The 17,145-nt window shown below is 43.4% G+C and overlaps 1 pseudogene; it reads right to left on the reverse strand.

Annotated features, from left to right (window-relative positions):
- Positions 1 to 9,644: 9,644 nt before the first annotated feature.
- LOC119308320 overlaps positions 9,645 to 17,145 on the reverse strand; it is a 9,354-nt pseudogene continuing 1,853 nt past the window's right edge.

Below are 17,145 nucleotides of genomic sequence, written 5' to 3' on the forward strand. Positions count from 1 at the left end.
TGAGGAGTTGGGGCGGGTGAGGAGGGGAAGAAAAGGGCAACGGCCGCGCTGCTGGAGGGTAGCGGGAAAGGTATACCGGCCGCGCGCGGCGGCTTGATTCATGGCGGCGCTGCCGTGCCGTCCCAGGAAGAGGACCCGTGCTGTTTTTTTTTTGAAACGGAACACAGATTGCATTCCTCCTACATATCATTGCTGGGCAAGTCCCCAGCTACAAGGTTCTGAACAAACTCTGGGAATTGTCCCAGCCAAGTAATACATGCACCAGAGTTTAATGTTGCTCCAAACGCTGCTAGCCTATGCGCCACTCGGTTACATGTTCGTGAACAGTTTACAACACATACATCTGAAAAACCTACATGTAACTGAAATTTAATCTCTCTGAAAATGGCCCCTAGTGCAGACAGGTCATATTCCTCAGTAGACACAGCCCTTCTTAACTGTGTAGAATCTGTTTCAAACATCACTCTATCACAGCCCATTTGGCTAGCAATGTTTATTGCATACAACATAGCCACTGCTTCAGATTGGAAAGCATCAGCCATATGTTCCAGTTTGCCAGCACCTGCAGCTACAGCTATACCTTGATCATTTCTAATGATAAATCCCCAACCTCCATCATTGGAAATCCTGTGAAAAGCTGCATCAGTGTTGATCTTCAATATTCCTGAAGCTGGTCTTGTCCACTTTTGCTTTGGCTGTTGGGCTATCCCCTTCCCTTTCTCCTGTACCTTCATGACATTTATAAAGTGATAATCAATAGAAGAGCAAATTTCATTCGATGGTTTAATGGCCTTCCCTTTATTTGCATTGTTTCTTTCATGCCACCAAAGCCAAAGTAATAAACATGTTTTTAACTTGATCTCCTCCCTCAAATTAATAATTTCTTCGATGAAGTTTAAAGCATTAACACAGGGGATTAGCTGCAGCCTAACATGCTCGAGTTGAGCCATTCTCCATATTTCTCTTACTTTCTTGCATTTGATGAAACAGTGCCCCCCATCCTCATCCAATCTATAACAAATAGGGCAACGAGTGTCAACTTCCATACCTCTGTTTTGTAGCTTTGTTCGCAACGGTAAGCTATTGGTTGCTAGCCTCCATAAAAAATGGAGCACTTTGTTTGGGAGGGGCATTGTCCATAGTTTAAGCCAGTCAAATCCACCATCTTCTTCAGCTGCACTTGAAGTAGATGTTAGACCTGAGAGAGATTCTCGAGCTGCACAATCTATTGCTACTTTGTATGCAGATTTTACTGAAAATATACCTTTTTTATCATAGTGCCATGCCGTGAAGTCCTCGAGATGATCTTGGATTGGGATCTGAAGGATATACTTTGTATCTTCCGGGGTAAAAGTTTGCCTCACTAGTTCTTCGTCCCATTTGTTGGTGATTGGGTTAATTAGCTCACTGACTTTAGTTATCAAATTATTGCCCCTATGGGAGACGACCCTTCTGGTGTTACCTCTCGGAATCCATGGGTCACTCCATATGTCAATATCCTTGCCATTCCCAACTCTCCATATGATTCCTTTTCTCAGCAGCTCAACACCCTTTAGTATGCTGCGCCATGCATAAGAAATGCCACTACTTGGTCTCGCCCGCAGAATTGAACATCCTGGGTAGTATCTACTTGAAAGAACCTGGGCACAAAGAGAGGAGGGGTTTTGGAGCAGCCTCCATGCTTGTCTTGCCAGCATTGCCAGATTGAACGCATGTAGATCCCTAAATCCCAAGCCTCCATTTCTTTTTGATCTAGTAAGCCTCTCCCAGCTGACCCAATGCACTTTATTTTCCTTATCCATTTGGCTCCACCAATACCTATTAATCATGGTGCTCAGTTCTTCACATAGGCCCTTGGTGAGATCAAAGCACGCCATGCTGTAGACAGGAATAGCTTGTGCCACGGCTTTTATTAGAATTTCTTTCCCTGCCTTCGAAAGTAGTTTCTCCTTCCAACCTTGAATCCTTTTCCATATTCTTTCCTTTACATATTCAAACATCTTCGCTTTTGCTTTGCCAACATATGTTGGAAGACCTAAATATTTTGATGCAAGGCCCTCAGTTATAATGTTCAATGTCCTCTTCATTTCTTCCTTTTGCCAAGGCCTCGTATTTTTACTGAATAAAATGGATGACTTGTCCTTGTTTATCATTTGCCCTGAGCAGCTTCCATATATGTTCAAAATGCGTTGAACTTCTTGAGCACTGCTTGCACTAGCCTCCATTAGCAGCAGAGAATCATCTGCAAAAAGTAGGTGACTAACACTAGGAGCTCCTCTGCATATTTTAATTCCTCTAATTAACCCTCTCCTTTCAGCATTGTGCAGCATGGCTGAGAACCCTTCCGCACAAAGTAGAAACAGATATGGGGAAAGTGGATCCCCTTGACGAAGTCCCCTTTGGGGTGTGATTGTTTCGGTTACATCCCCATTCACTTTAATCTTGTATTTGACAGTGGAGATGCACTTCATTATCAAATTCATCCACCCTTCATCGAAACCCAGTCTATGCATCATCTCCTTTAAGAAGGTCCATTCGACACGGTCGTATGCCTTGCTCATGTCTAGTTTTATTGCTGCATAACCTGCTGAGCCATTTCTTTTCCTCTGCAAGAAGTGTGTTAGTTCATATGCCAGCAGAGTATTATCAGAAATGAGGCGACCAGGCACGAAGGCACTCTGGTTAGGCGAGATTATATCAGGAAGAATTATTTTGAGCCTATTCGTTATTACCTTGGAGACCAGCTTGTATACCACATTACATAGGCTTATTGGTCTCATATCATTAATCTTCAATGGATTGTTATTTTTCGGGATTAGCACAATAAGTGTATCATTCCAGCCCTCTGGCATGTTTCCTCCCCTCAGAATATGAAGCACTTCCTTGACCACTTGTTCTCCGACAATTTGCCAAAACTTTTTGAAAAAAATAGCAGGCATTCCATCGGGACCCGGGGCTTTGAGGTCACCCATACCATTTAGTGCTGCTTTAACCTCTTCTTCAGTGTACTCAGCACACAAAACATTGTTCATGCTCTCAGTCACCCTCGGTTGTACAACATGCATAACTTCCTCGATGTTGCTCCCTGTCACCGTGGTGGAGAAAATGTTCAAAAAGTAGTTTGCAATATGTTCCTTCAGTGCATCTTCCCCTTCTGCCCAGCTTCCATCATCCCTCTGTAACTTTTTAATTGTGTTTCTCCTTTTCCTTTCAGAGGCAAAGGCATGGAAAAATGATGTATTTTTGTCCCCAGACTGTAGCCACTTTACGTGGGCTCGTTGTCTCCAGTGAGTATCCTGCTGGTGTTCAAGTCGGTCCAGTTTCTCTTGAAGAAAATGTTCTCTTGAAACTTGGTCTTGGCTGATGTCGCCCCTTCTCACTTCTTCCAAGTCTTTTTTTAAATTTTTTATTCTTTTCTGAAGATCTCCCAACATGTTGACGTCCCAGTTTTTTAAGTCGCCTGCAACCTTGCTTAGCATACCTTGAGTAGTAGTGTCCCCTCTCATCCTTGCTGTGGCCCAGGCATTCTTTACAATGACCTCACAATCTTCCTCTTGTAGCCATCTTGCTTCGAATCTGAAATTATGTGCTCTTTTCCTGAACCTTTGGGCCCCAACGGATCCATCTATGTGGATAATCACAGGCCTGTGATCTGAATGGCGCGGGTCGCCGTTCACCACTTTAAAGTGTGGGAACCTTGTACACCAACTTCTCGAACCTACCATTCTGTCTAGCCTTTCCTTTATGTATCGGCTAGCCTCCCAACTCTGATTGCGCCAGGTGTACTTATCTCCTACATAGCCTAAATCCTTAAGGCCACAATCATCAAGAGCCATTCGGAATCCCTCCATTTGACTTTGCGCTCTAGCTGGCCCTCCCTTCTTCTCATGGTTAAATAATATTTCATTGAAATCGCCTGCACATAACCATGGAAGGTTCAATTGTTGCTTAAGAATGCGCAGGAGCCTCCAAGTTACTTTCCTTCTATCAGTAGATGGTTCCCCATAAATACCTGTGAAGCACCATTTGAAACCATCTTTTTCTATCACTTCTGCATCAATATGATATCTCGAGTAGTTGTGCAACTCCAACCTTATTTCTTTCTTCCAAAACAAAGCTAGTCCTCCACTTTTTCCTTCGCAATCTCTTACCACCATATTGCTCATTCCCAGCATCCACTTGAATTTCTCCATTCTCCTCTCATCCATTTTGGTTTCAGACAAGAAGAGGATGTCGGGGTCCTCCTGCTTCTGGAGGTCCAGAAGCCCCCGGACTGCCGGGCCATTCCCCAGTCCCCGGCAGTTCCAAGCTATTATTTTCATTTTGATTCACCGGGCTGTCCTTGCAGCCCAGCGTTCTCTCCATCTGTTTTTGTGTTTCCCTCATTTCCCTCTTGCGTTGCTAACTCGCCATCAACTTCCATTCTAGCTCTCTTCAGTATCTCTGCTTCCAAGTCTACATTCATCATATCAGCATTTCTCTTCTTCAGAATAGTCTCAAAGGGCTCATTTTTTTGTAGCTTCTCCTTCGTTCTTTCACGTCGCTTGAAGGTGCCAAGCTTCAGGATTTTACCTGGCCTGATTCCCCTATTGCTTTCTTCGTTATGTTCATCTTCCTTCCGCTGGCTCCTCTCCTTTTCTTCCTGGCCAATCTTCAATTCTGCTAAGTTAGATTTTGGCATTTCCTTTTCCTGGGACACCAACTCGGAAACTGTAGAATGTGCTGTCTTTTTGCAGGGACTAGGTCTCAGGTTTAAATTTGTAATCTCCCTTGGCTGCTTGTTTTCCTCAAACACCAACTCCTTGCCCCTTACCCCTCTATTCATATCATCCTTAGCTGGCTTTAGGGGGCTAGTGACTTCTTTCTCTTCTCCTCGTCTTTCTGATTTATCTCCATTCGTTCCTGCCGGTAGGCTCTTCCTCCAGGATGGACCGTCACTCCCATGTTTACTCCCCTTGCTACCTGCACTATGTGTGGCCCAAAAGTCTCCACGATCACTTGAGCTCCTACTCCGTTCATCGCTGGAACTTCCGTTGTACATGATTGCGCGCAGCCAAGGACCAAACTGTCTATCACCTTCTCTTTTAGTCCTAGACGGGCAAGCCCTTTCTGTATGACCAATAATACCACAATTGTAGCAAAAATCTGGGAGATGCTCATACTCAAATGAGACAATTTTCTTCTTCTTATTCTCTATATCTTCAACTCCCATCATTTCCTCAAAAACTTGCCCCTGCTCCTCTTCTTGTTCTTCTTCTATTTCTATGGTTATAAACCTCATAATAGGGACTGTTATGTCCATCTTCACTTTGATTCGCATAAATACTCCCACTGCACTTCCATTATCGTCCAAATCAACATCCAAAAATTCACCAATTTGATCACCCACTAGTTCCCCTGTTTCTGTGCTCATCATTCCCATTGGTATGCCATATGCTCTCACCCATATAGGAATCGACTTAAATTCATAGTCATCTATAGTTTTGCTTGGCACAAAATCTTCCATCACCAGTAAATCTTTGTTAAACATCCAGGGTCCACCTCTTATTGCTTTGTTCTTGCTCACATCATCATGAAACTGAAACAGGAAGCGATTTCTACCCAGACCCTTGCATTCCACTCTAGAGAAAGGGCACCAAGCACCACTTAACGCTCTTCCTAGATACTCTGCTTTTGCTGGTTTTTCAGACAAGAGCTTACCCACAGCCTGAAGCTTACTCACCTCCGGGGAGCAAGACTGTTTCTTCCCTATCTTGATGCTTTTCTTTTCTGCGTCTGTGAGCTTGAGATTTCTTAACCTTCCTTCCACCCCATCCACCTGAGGAGCCATCCCGTCGCCCATGCTGGCCGCGACCCGCAGCTCTGGGCCAAAGCCGCCCTATCAGCCGCCTTGGAGTACCTCCGCCTCGCGCCGCAGCTCCGGGACAAAGCCGATCCACCAGGTGCCGCCGGTCACTGCTGTCGCGCTCGCTGGATACACACTGCTTCCTTCCGCTGTTGGGCTGCTCGGGATTTGGTGGTTCCTCTCAATACTTGGATTGGATTTGGGGATTTTGCCAACCAGACTTCTTCGCCGCGCCTAAATGTGTGCTCTAATACTCTGACGGGGAACCACCTGAGATGCTAGATCACACACCTGCTGCTGGGGATTGAGAGGGGACGGAACAAATCTGGATCTTTTTGGTGGAATTGGAAAGAAGGATTGAGTGCCGAGCGGCAATGCAGCCGACAGAGAAACACTGTGGCGAGTGGCCTCGAAGACGCTGGAAACAACACCAACCGTCACGAGCGGACGGACTATGGCAGAGGACCCGTGCTGTTGTGCGTACTCAGAGAGGACAGGCCGCCGTGCTATATTTTTTCCCTAAAGGCCAAGCCGAGTCCCAAGCCAATACACGAAACGTTTTCCCTTTGTTCACCACTCAAAACTGTACTGCGGGTTAATTGTCAAAAAGCACAGGGACTTCTTTGCAAAAACGCCGCAACGGTGAGCCCGGAGACCCAATCCGTGCTTTATTATTAGGGAGAGACTAGTACAAATGCCCCTGCGTTGCACCGGGCAAAAAAAGGCACAACCAGCTTCATGTGCCATTGTGCATCAGTTTTTATATCCAAATTTAACAAACATCTATAATAAGGTTAAACATCAAAATATTAGTGCTCATCAGAAAAGGAAGGGGTGCTATAAAATATTATAGCAGGACACAACAGAGACTTTCTGACCCGACTTAACTTCTGCTGCGAGTTTCGGGAGGAGAACGGAGGCAAAAGGAGAAGGAGAAGGGGAGAAGCAGTAGTTTGGGCTCCATTTTCGGGGCGCCGCCGAACGTCGGGGCGGGAGGAGTGCCGTCGGCGCCGAAGGTCAGGGTGGTAGGTGGGAACGCCTCGCAGGCGTGGCCTCCACTCCCCCACGACCTCTTCCTAGAAGTTGCACACATCGTCCACAACCATGCTAAATGGGGTACGCCTCCGACCTTGCGCTGCTCGGCTAGCGAGGTGGATGAATGCAACCGCGACCGAGCTCGAGCCCCCACCATCGAAACCTCGGTTGTTCCCCTCGTTGTGTGTTGGCGCTCTCCTACATGCCGAGGGGAGACAGCGGTGATGGGGCGTGATAGGCGACACGGCGGAGGTCGGGGTGGGAGGTGCTCACGGAGGAGACCGGCCAGGACAGGGGCTTGAACGCAGTGCAGAGCGCAGGGGCGCGTCGGAGGTTGGGGTGGGAGGCGTGAGGACAGGGCTGGGAGGTTGGGGCGCAAGAGCGCCGCTGGAGGTCGGTGGGAGGTGTGTGGGGGGGAGCATTTTTTAAGGGAGGGCGGCGATCGAGAGGTCAGGATAAGGAAGGGACCTGCGGCTGATGTTTTTTCTAACAAATCGTTATTTTACTTATATGTGGATTGCGGGTTTAATATCTAAAAGTGCAAGGACTGTTTTGTACATACATCGTTGCAACGGGATGTGAATCAAGGCTCGGAGACATATGATCCTATTCTTCCTTAGATAACATGTCAAACTGCCTTTAGGATCCTATGCACATCAGATAGCATTTGTTGGTCTTCATTTACAATTAATCAAGGGTGGCAAGGTCGAAGCTCGGGGATGTATGTGCTTTTGTACAGAGCAAATGCATGTTGTTATGAATCAGGGGTGGCAAGGTCGACAAACTGGGTCACGGGAGACATGTTGCTGATGACAATAACAATGGACCGATTGATAGTTGGGTTATTCAAAATGGTAGTTCGGAACATGAAACATGACATAGTATGTGCTAGATATATCATTGATTACTGTTTAGGCATCTGGATAGTGAAGATTGCTCACATATGTCAAACTATTGTTTTTATATAGTGGACACTAAGAAATTCACAACCTTACTAATAGGCATGACAAGAGGAATTTAAACTTTTCTGTAAAGAAAAGCAACAATACAATATTTTCATATTTCAAAGAAAGCTAAATTTCATCAGCTTGAAAGTGGGTGGCGTTTCTAGATCGAAGTTGAACCTGAAAGCTTCCATCGATATCGCTCTGCTCCAAGTCCTTTGTTCTACTTTGAGTTGTAGACGGATCGCTCGCTCTCCTCCAAATCCTATGTTCTACTCCGAGTTGTAGACGGATCGCTCGCTCTTCTACAAGTTCTACACGAATTGGTTTTTCAGAATTTTTTTTTGAAATCAGAGGTGTTTCTAAAAGAACTAAAAAGATATCTCATTATGACCTAAATGGTTTCTAATTAAAAACTTTCATGATTAGGTGGAAGGAAAAGGGATGATGGAGCCTGTGGCCATAGTTGTGCATAACGAGCATGTCCGGCCGATTAGGATGTACGTTTACGAGAAACAGTAACCACCACCAGTCCATTTTTTTTCAATACCGAAATCCCTCTTTCCTTCTTGGATTCAATTTCCATTTGCTCTTTCCTTCTTCAAGACCGAAATCCCTCTCTCTTTTTCCTTCTTGGATTCAATTCCATTTGCTTCCCTCTTTCCTTCTTCAAGACCGAAATCCCTCTCTGTTTTTCCTTCTATGAATTCAGTTCCATTTGATTATCTGCTCTTCCCTCTTTCCTTCTCCCATTTGCTTCCTTATTTACCTATCCAGTCTTTCCTTTCTTTTCCCTCTCTTTCCATCATTATTTCCTCCTCTTTTCCTTCCTTATTGGGCAATTTATTTCCTTCCTTATTGATTCCCGAAACTGCTCCTTGATTCCCAGGAAACTCGAAGATCCTTTTAAATTACGAAGTTTGGTTTGGAGGGAGTGATGTGGGACTATTTGAAACCTGAATGAACCTTTGTTATAGCACAGATGGAGCTAGCTTAGTTGGTTGTGTCAAAGGTTGTTGGGCACGAGGTTGCAAGCTCGATTCTGCGCGCAACAACCATTATTATTTTTGCACGTTTGGGCTGGATGGGCCGGGAAAATAGGCCAGGACGTGGACTATAAACAGATCGAGCGAATCGATCCACTCTGACGGATGAAAGAAAACAAAATTTAGTACCACCTCGCATATGTTTTAAAATCAAACTGAAAGCGTAAAATCACGAAAAGAAGCGTATTATGACGGTGAACCCATGGAGTCAATCCGTGCTTTATTATTAGGGAAAGACTAGCAAAAGGGCCCGTGCGTTGCATCGGGAGAAAAAAATTATAGTCAACAAAGGCCATGACAATATTTTGCTACATCACAGATAACATTTGTTTTCAAAATTCAGAACATTTTTTGAATATGCAAACATTGTAAAAACAATTATGAACTTTTTTAAATCCACCAACATTTTATGATTTATTGAACATTTTATTTAGAAATTCGCTTTTTTAATTCATGAAATTTTTTGAAGTACCAAATTATTTGAAGGAGAAAACAATGAACACGGAAAAGAAAAAGAAAGATAAAAACGAAATTTAAAAACAAGCCGCCCGCACGGAAGCACTAATGATTTTATGTGACATATCACCAAAAGTACTAATGACTTTATTATTAGATTAGAGATATAATATAGATATCGATATAGATATAGATGTACGTATATCTCCTAAAAGAAACACGATCTTAAGGTTTAGCATCCATTAACAGTAAACAATTTGCCAGAAAAACAACAACCAGTTCTCAAAGAGAAAAGGAATGATCAAGAAGATTCTCCGATGCAAGTGCTACAACAGATTATCAGGCTGTTGATCCAAGTGCTACAACACATTATCAGGCTGTTGATCCAGGTGCTACACCATATTATTAGGCTGATTCCCTACAACACAGTCCTTTTATTGACCCTGGGGTACTGGACAACGTTCGTTTAGCGTTGAATTCATAAACACAAAAGTTGCTATGAATCAGTCCAAACAATAGAAATACAGCTAAGACTGCGCAAATGCTAAGCCGAGCTCTATGTTTTCACCATCACAACAGCTTGACACCAGCTTCTCTGACAGAAGCTATTACAGCCTCGACTTTCCCATGGTACTTCAGCTCTCTCTTCATGTGGATGGATACGGCAGGTATCCCCTTGAGCAGCAGGCACTTGCCCAGCAACTTCCCAATCTTTGCGGTGGCAGAGACGTCGTGGGTCGACTCCAAGTTCGGTCTCAGCAGCTTCTCCTATGAGCTCGCAGAACACGCGACGATTGTTGTTGGGGTATGGATCACCTGTGCGGTCACATACTTGTTCGAGATTGCATCCTCAAAAGGCACGGCTTGAGAAAACCGACGATTCTAGCTGCTCTGTCTGGTGGAGGGATCACCATTGTTGTTGGTTTCTCTGTAGCAATGTAACAAGCAGCACATATTAGTCAATTGAAAATGTGAATAACATTTCAATTTACCAAATCATAACCCCGTGGCCATAGTGACAAAGCAACAATCTATACACCAGTTTTGATTTACCAGCAATTGATGTCAAAAATCATGATACATAAAGCGCTGGGGAATACAATATTAATGCAAATGCTAAACAATGCATAAAACAAATTCTTGCTGCTGGCATAGACAGGGGAGAGGCAGTGCATGAAAAAGTAATGATCTTAAAAAGGAAAATGAAACAAATATTGGTTGTAGAATCAGAGTAAAGTTGCCTACTAAGTTTCCCTAAAAAAATGGTTGCCTGCTAAGTAGATAACATGATACTGAATTAGCTTTGCAACCACACCATTGTGACAAGGAGTTATACCAAGAAACTCCCATAACCTTTTGCTTATACACAATGCTCCTAGCTAATAGTAGGTAAAGAATCTTGATCTGCACAGTTGCATATTAGGTGTGTTTGATTTGAGCGCAACCCAGAGGATACAAAAATATTGGCTAGCCAAAATACTGGATATGGTTTTGGTTGTCCATGTTCTGGCCTATGCTGGGAAGGAAGTACACTGGGAGTCGCCAAAGGAGCATGGGCATGTAGAGAGGTTGGCAACCATGTAGTTGCCTATGAGAGTGTACTAATTTGGGCACTGTGACATCATGAGCAAGAAATGATGTGGTTAATTTAGGCCCAAATAGCCTGGACAATGTAGCTATGAGAATTGTGTTCTAGTTGATATGCATTTTTTTACAGATAATGCAGAAGCAGTGACTCAATTGACATACAGAAAACTACCAAATAAAGTTGTCAACCTTGATTCAGAATACTTAGCGCCAAACAAACCAACAACAAATTTAGATGGTTCAATGAGAGGAAGCTCAATCACACTGTCTTTCAGGTATGATGATCAGCCAGTTTTATACTGGTCAGCTTCAGCAAGATGATAGGAATATCACACCATGAAATTCATATTTCATCCAAATTATCTAGAGTGGAAATATCTAATGACTAAGAAGGAATATTTATGCATTCATGAGTCAGAAACAGAGCGACTTGTCCCAGAAAGAACTCAAAGTTTTTCAGAGTGCTTCATAGCATTGAAGCAGGAACCCAAAGCTGGAAAGGATCGTCACTGAGTGAAGCTAGACCTTCCTATGCCCCAGCAATGCTAGGCTCCTATAAACATCAGTACTGAATAGTACGAATTCCAGCTCAAGATTTTTCAAATAAAAACATGGTGATTAAGTATGCAGAAACTGGATCAAACGTGCAGACCTAAATATGACAATCGCTGATACTTAAATTTCGGGCTATATCAAATTAACAGCTGCAGAGCCAAAGATCGAACCCATCCGGGGAGCGACCTCCCCTGCTCCTGCGCCTCCGACCTCGCGCTCCCCTCGCCGCCACACCGGGTGCAACCGCTGCTCCTCTCCCTCCCTTCCTCAGCCAAGATCCGCTTCCCCCACGGCACGGGCGTCAACTTCGTCGCCGTCGACCTTCACGAGCGCGATGTGGCCTGCTCCCCTGCCCCCTTCGCCGCCTGCCCCACGGCGTGCGCGTGCGGGCGCCAATCCCCTGCGGCGGCAGCCACCAATGTCCGGACCGGTGCGCCACAGACAGGCCGATGGCGGCGTGCCGCCCCCGCTCCGGCGACCGGCCCTTCCCTTCCTTCCATGCCACGCGACACACACGCGCACGCACCTACCACCGCCAGGGCACCAGCTCGCCCCGCCCGCTGGCCCTTCCCTTCCTTCCATCTCTCTCCCTCTTGCGCCCCTTCTCCTCTGTACCTCCTCCAGCCACCGGCGCCCATGGCCACCACCGCATCGGTTGAGCGGGCGGAATCCTTACAAAAGGCAGGGGTTAATTTGCAAAATCAAATCGTTTTCCAGATCCACTTAAATAGGGACGGCGGGTTCCATTATCAAAAACCACGGGGACTTTTTCCAAAAAGGACACGACAGTGAACCCGAAGACCCAATCCGTGCTTTATTATTAGGGAGAGACTAGCACAAATGGTCGTGCGTTGCAACGGGGGAAAAAAAACCATACTTCCTAAACCCAATAGTTGAAGACTACCTCACCTCCTCCTCCCATGACCAACTGCCAGACATGTCCTCCTCCTCCCACGACCGACTGCCAGACATGATGACATTAGTAAACTCTTTGAAATATTCCACACTACCACATCAGAAACAACATGAAAAGATGTGTTGTGCAAAAACATAATTGTGAAAGGAATTCATAAGTGTGCTGTAGGTGTGTGCAATTTAAATCACAGAAATATCTACCTGGTCGTGAGTATCTCTTCACGTATTTGTTGACGTTGCTTAGTGATGCGGTGATGCCCCAAAAATATCACACTATAATAAAAATAGTAAAGTCTTGGTACAACATTCTTGCTTCACTACGGAGGCAACAAAGATTTCCATGAACCAGTGCGGGATGGGTTTAGGGACTGGGTAGCATAGCACTATTTGTGTCCAATGATATTAGAAGCATTTTTTGCGGGGTAATGATATTAGAAGCATTTTTTGCGGGCAATGATATTAGGAGCATTGTACAAAGATCCTCTATTAGTGGCTAATAGAACAAAGTAAAGTGCGGAGTTTGTGCCGCACACAGCAGGGAGTCCGACTGCTTGTGCTTTGGTGATCAACATTATTTTTATTAGGAGGATTGTAAGAGTTTGTGATGGGCGCTAGCTAGTCGAGCAGAAAAAAAGAGAGCAAATATTTGTTTTTTCTCAGAAAAATATTGTATATGACCAACATAGAATGAATCCTGTTTATTGTGATTTAGACATAGTACTCCCTCCGTCCCAAAAATTTTATCTTAGATTTATCTAAATACGGATGTATCAAGTCACGTTTTAGTATTAGATACATCCGTATGTAAACAAATTTAAGACAAGAATTGTGGGACGGAGGGAGTATTTTCAAATTCAGATATAAAAAGTAGTTCAACTTAATTTGGCGTTGCTACTATATCCATTGACGGAGAGGTTTAGTGCCATTTGGAGACCCTCCCTCTCTTTCCTTCCTTATCCTTATTATGGAAGGACTTATTTCCTTTTATATTGGTTCCCGAGATGGCTCCTTGATACCGAGAAAGTTCGAAGATGTATATAAATTACGAAGATTGGGTTTAAAAGAGCGGTATGGGACTATTTAAAAGGTGAATCAACTATCTAAATATAATACACCGTGAGGTTTTTTTTTGAGGAAAATACACAGGCGGCCGAAAATCCTCCTGACGTGATAGACTAAGAGGGTAATCCTTGTTACACTAAACATATGATGGGCCAGCTGACTTGGACGCTCGATGTGTGCACTTTTCTGGCAGCCCGTGTTCGAGTCTTCAAAATAGCAACTTTTTTTGTGTGGCCGTTTTTGAAAGAAACGACTTAAAAAAGGATGACGGTGAACAAGTGCACGCCTTTAGCCCAGTTGGTTGTGCACATTGAGATGAAACGGCAGGTCATGAGTTCGTCTCCAGGAAAATCAACTATTTTTGCTCCATATGCAAGGGCAAAGTCGCTGCTCGCAATCGCGGCCAATGTGGGGTAAAGCCCATGACGAATAGAGAAACGTAATATGTCGATTCTATACCGATAGCAACATTATTACCACCTCGCGTATATGTTTAAAATTTAAATTGAAAACGTAAATTAATGGGAAGAAGCGTATTATGACGATGAACACACGGAGTCAATCCGTACTTTATTATGCCCGTGCGTTGCAACGGGAGAAAAATTTAGACATGTACTAAAATTTAGTGAAAATTGTATGTGCACACATGGTTGTTCTTCACTACGAAGAAAGCGTTAATTGTCCCGCCCATTATTTACAGGCATGCTATCCATTGCAAAATGGAATTTGGTATATCTTTTTCAATAAAAGCGTGTATTAATTTAATCTGTACTGTAAGGTTTGGTTACCTCGACCCATATTTACTTAGGCTTGTGCTATACTCAGAAAAGCGAAATAGCTGATAATATTGTTCAACTATAAATGATGCATCCCTCGGGATGAATCACGATCTTGAGTACAAATTCACATGCTGATTTGTATAATCCATTACTTAAAAGCTTTAAATCAGATCATCACACCACAATAACTTTGGTGCATTATGAATTTCAAATTGTACCGCAAATATTGACAACAAGCACGTGGAAAATCTATTTTGCAGGTTGTAGTGTTGTACACACACTCATCTAGAGAACCTGGTTGTGTGCAGGCAGACATTCAGAATGCAAATATTGTTCTCCTGCACAAATTAATACAACTCAGATACATCAAGATCATATTTTTTTAGAACTGTGTATGTGAGCTATGTGCAAAATATATTAGACACACCAAGGCTAGGGTGCATCTACAATAACCATCAGTCTATCATCTACATATTACATAAAGTCCACTTAGTCGAGAGCAGAACAAAATAAGAAGGGGGAAAGGGCACAAAGGATTTAGCAAGTTGAGAAAAAAAATCTTACTTGGACCTGTACTGGGCAATGGGCAGTAGTAGAGGAATTGCAAGTTTAGGTTCATCTTTTGGAAGCAAAGAATCGCAGAATTTGTTAGTAGATTTATATTCAGGACCTACAATAAAATTGATCTGGTATGTCATTTGCTTGACCTTATCATGATACAGAGAAAACAAGCCTTGATTCCTCGCAAAACCTTATAGTTCTGTGTTGATCCATACACCGAAGATTGAAGATAACTGCAAGATCACCAGTACAAGCAGTACATTTTCTGAGTATATTTTCAGAGTACTTCAAGCAAGATTACTGAAGTTACTAAAATTTACTTCAAGCAAGATTACTGGAGTAAAACTCTCACACTATGTTTACTGAAAATTTACTAAAACTGTGCCTACAACTACATTTCCTACTCCTAATCTGTAACCATACTCAACAAATAATTGTACCCTACTTCTAATCTGAACCAAATCTTGCAACCAGGATAGGGAGGAGACAGGGGAAGCTCAGCACACGCTGGAGATGCTGGCAAAGAGGAGCATCGTCGAGCAGGATGTCCACGACGCCGTAGGAGATGAAGGGGAGGGCGTACCACATGCAGCCAGGCCGTCGGCGGCTGCTCCTCCTGCTACTCCTCACGGCACCGTCTTCAAATTCAGAACCGCCACCTCCACCCCTCCCCATCTTCAGATGTGCTCTTGCTCCTTCCGCTCATCTTCATGGCGGGGACGTCCAGCCACCACCGTCACTCATTATCTTTGCTGCTTCATGTTCCTCTAATTTTTGAAATATAAAAGCATAAACTTAAGTGGGAAGCAGCAAGGTAAAGTGCTACATTAGTATATGTGCAGACTACTTCCTTATACCATAGCAAACAATCTAAGAATTTCAAATCCAAATGTTGTGAGGCACACCATTGCTTCTGAGCTCTGATCAGCCAAATTTTTTTGCAGATGATAAACAGTTCCAGAGAAAGACCTACCATCCAACTTATCCAAAAGTGGTCTTCTGATTTCCTATGAGATAGTGAAAGAACAATATACAATTATATAATCAATCAAAAAGCATTACTTCAATAATATACGCTTGAGACAGAGGTATTAGCTGTAGCCGGAAGGAAGACATGTTGAATTACAGTGCAGATAGAGCATAAATGCATAGTACGTAAAAGAGATTTTGATATGCAGAGTGAAACCAAGAGAAACAATAGCAAAGCCGAGCCACTTAACTGGGAAAAGATGTTTAACAAAGTAGGATCAGGCAAAAGAAAAAACATGTTCAGGCAATATAAAATATGGAACGATGCAACAGCCGCAGGAGCAATCTTCCGTTATCTAAAATATTAGTTAAGCATATGAATTGACCAAGTTGAAATCTCTAGACATCTTATCTAAAAAAACATCTAAGAAAAACCTCAAAAATCTAAGAAAGAAAAAAAAGGATAATAATTGCACATGAATCAGCAGCATTAGCTTCCACGATCTTGCTCAACAACCCAAAATTACTAAATCCCATCAAGAACTACATGTTGAACTGTTCCTGCACAGTAAAACCACCAGTGCTACTGGGCCATATCTGATCCATCCACTACTCCAAGATGTTTCGAAACATCAAAGGAAAAGGAGGGAATAGAGGAGCAAAGCCGTGAGCAGCACAAGTCCACTCCCTTCCTGGCCTGGTCGCCATCCAGTGGAAGTATATTAGGCATTGTCCACATAGACAGGGGTACTGTGATGCCGTCGACCGAAGAACGAAGCAAGCTGATGAAAATCCAAAAAAGGAAAATCAAGCAGAGGAGAGGGAGCTCTGCAACATTTATTAGAGGTAACACATACCAGAAGTCCAGCCACAATATCATGGCAAGTGCATATCAAAAGAACACGAATCACAATCAGAGGCTCGGGATAGACCAAACGCAGTGACCGTTAACAAATCTAAACTCCATGTTAATAATAGCCACTTATATATATTTGGATGTACATAGAAATTAGATATTTCTTGATTGTTTCCATAAGAAAAAACATACTGGCTGCAACAGAATGAAAGACTAACCTATTGATGAGCACAACAGTACATACCATCCCATCCTGATGTTGCCATCTCTCACACTTGATGATTACATCTTGTTATTTCTAACATGTACACCATCGAGCAATTGCTTTATTAGAAATATATTTACACAATATGATCAGAGCAACATCAAGGAGTCCAATGCTGGTGCACAGATTCTCCTCAAATTCCACATCCAACCCTTGTAGAGAAGGACGACATATTTGCTTAGGTGATTTTTGATTGAGCTCCTACAGAAAAATTCAAAGAAATCATGAGGAGCATGGAGCAAAGCAAACTGATCAGAGTAAATCATGAGA

The sequence above is a fragment of the Triticum dicoccoides genome, chromosome 5B, assembly GCF_002162155.2.
Source record: "Triticum dicoccoides isolate Atlit2015 ecotype Zavitan chromosome 5B, WEW_v2.0, whole genome shotgun sequence".
Lineage (NCBI taxonomy): Eukaryota > Viridiplantae > Streptophyta > Magnoliopsida > Poales > Poaceae > Triticum > Triticum dicoccoides.